The sequence below is a fragment of the Chrysochloris asiatica genome, unplaced genomic scaffold, assembly GCF_000296735.1.
Source record: "Chrysochloris asiatica unplaced genomic scaffold, ChrAsi1.0 scaffold00160, whole genome shotgun sequence".
Taxonomy (NCBI): Eukaryota; Metazoa; Chordata; class Mammalia; order Afrosoricida; family Chrysochloridae; genus Chrysochloris; species Chrysochloris asiatica.
Window position 1 is genome coordinate 1,640,783 of NW_006408678.1, and position 2,318 is coordinate 1,643,100.

The following is a 2,318-nucleotide window of genomic DNA, read 5'->3' on the forward strand; positions in this document are numbered from 1 at the left end:
TGGTCTACTGGTGAGTGGAAGAGGGGGAAAGGCAGCAATGAAGAAATGGGCTGAGTTCAACCACAGTCCATTGACTCCTGTTGACCTAGAGATGAGAGAGAGAAGAAGAAGGGTTGGTTGGTCCAAAGTGTGGTGAAAGCTGGGGACACTTGAGCCCATGGACAATGACATAGCCATAGAACGCTAGAGCTGAGAGTGAAGAATCCAGTTGATATGAAGTGAGGGGAGATGCACAAGAACACACAAACTTGTAGGCAGTACCCATTTGACCTATCCTGGATGGCTCAATAATCAGAACTCAAGTAGATTACACACAAAAAAAAATTTTTTTTTAAATAAAGGAAACAAGGGTAAATTGCTACAATTTGATGAACCTGACCTATACTCATGAAGGTAGTAACTCTAAACACCTGTAAAGAGGGAAGGAGTCTTCACATCAAGTATCAATGCTATCCCCACTGTACACAGGGTAGATAGGGATGGGCAACTTAGACATTGGCTACCTAAAGTGAGGGGGCAATAAAGGCATGAAGTGACTGGCTTACAAAGTTTCAAGAGGAAGTTTAGTTTAAGAATATGGGGGCGGAAAGAAAGAGTTCCCACTGAATAGTTTTCATCTTGTCTAATCTAGATGGGTATGGTGAAAAGAGATGGGGCTAAGATTCGTATGATTCAATAGTGAATAATTGTTATCATGACTAATCATGACTGTCACAATTGTAAAGGTAGAAGTTTTGTAACAAAAACAGGGGAGTAGTTAATCTTACAGTGCAGAAACGGAGGACCCTAGGACCATCAAGGGAGAAGAGCACAAGTGGAATGCGAGACCTTATCCAGAGAAGCAGCGACACCAGAGATGGAGGCAGAGATGGGGGCATGGAGAGAGGGAGCAGCTGAGGACTCTAAATTCATGGAAAGAGAGGGACTAAGAGCTGGTGGCCAGGAGGCAGACTTGCAGAATGTGCCCTTGGAGGTGTAAATTATTTTATATGCCTGAGTGTAGGTTTTTTTTGTTTTGTTTTGTTTTTTAAGCTAAAGTGAATAGAGAGAAATACTGTTAACTGATGGTACATGGAGGGGATTATAATCATTGTAATAAAACAAGCTGTATGATTTGTTGAATGTAAAACTGATGATCTGCCCTGTAAACTTTCACTCAATCTACAATAAAAACTTAAAAAACAGAAACAAAAACCCTCAAAGGGCCAATTAGAAAATCAAAGTACTTCTAAGGAAAAATAAAATGAAAGGAACCTGCTATACTAGGATTAAGACATTATAAAGTTATTTTAAATAAGTGACTAAGGAGCTGATGTGCTGTTGCTGTTGCTAAGGGAGGTCAAGTTGACTCTGTCTAATAGAGACCCTGTATAGGGTTTCTAAGGAGTAGCCGGTGGGTTTGAACCACTAACCTTGCTGTTGTAAGTCCAGTGCTTATCCGACAATGCCACACCAGGACTAGACAAAAAGACCGAAGAAACAGAAAAAAGCAGAGCCCCATGAAGAAGCCCACAAATGGACAGCTGATATATGATAACGGAGATGGATTAGCATATCAGTGGGAAACAAGCACACAAATAGTGCCCAGAAAACTGGCTATCCTAGGGGGTTAAAACTGGACTCCTATTTCACATCATTATATATTTTTTGTATTATTTTTGGGGTTTAATGGGGCTGCCACTGATCAACCCAGGGTCTGCATATGCTATCCCCAGCATAAAAGGACTTAGAATACTTATCAATGAAGATCAAAGACCACAGCTTTAAATATGGGTTGTACCTCAATGTAAAGAAAACAAAAATCTTCACCATTGGACCAATAAGTAACAACACAATAAATAGAAAAAAGATTGAAGTTGTCAAAGACTTCATTTTGCTTGGATCAACCATCAACACTCATGGAAGCAACAGTCAAGAAATCAAACAACATATTGCATTAGGCAAATCTGTTCCACAAGACCAAAATAAAATATTTAAGAGCAAAGACGTCAGTTTGAGGACTAAGGTGTGCCTGACCCAATAACCTCATATGCATGTGAAAGCTGGACAGTGATAAGGAAGATCATAGAAGAATTGATGCATTTGAGTTACAGTGTTGTAGGAGAATATTAAAAGTACCATGGACTGCCACAAGAACAAAAAATCTGTGTTGAAAGAAATACAGCCAGAATACTCCTTAGAAGCCAGGATTGCCAGACTTTGTCTCTCATACTTCAGACATATTTTCAGGAGGGACCAGTCCCTGGAGAAGGATATCATGTTTGGTAAAGTGGAAAGTCAGAGAAAGAGAGGAAGACTCCCAAGGAGATGGGTTGGCA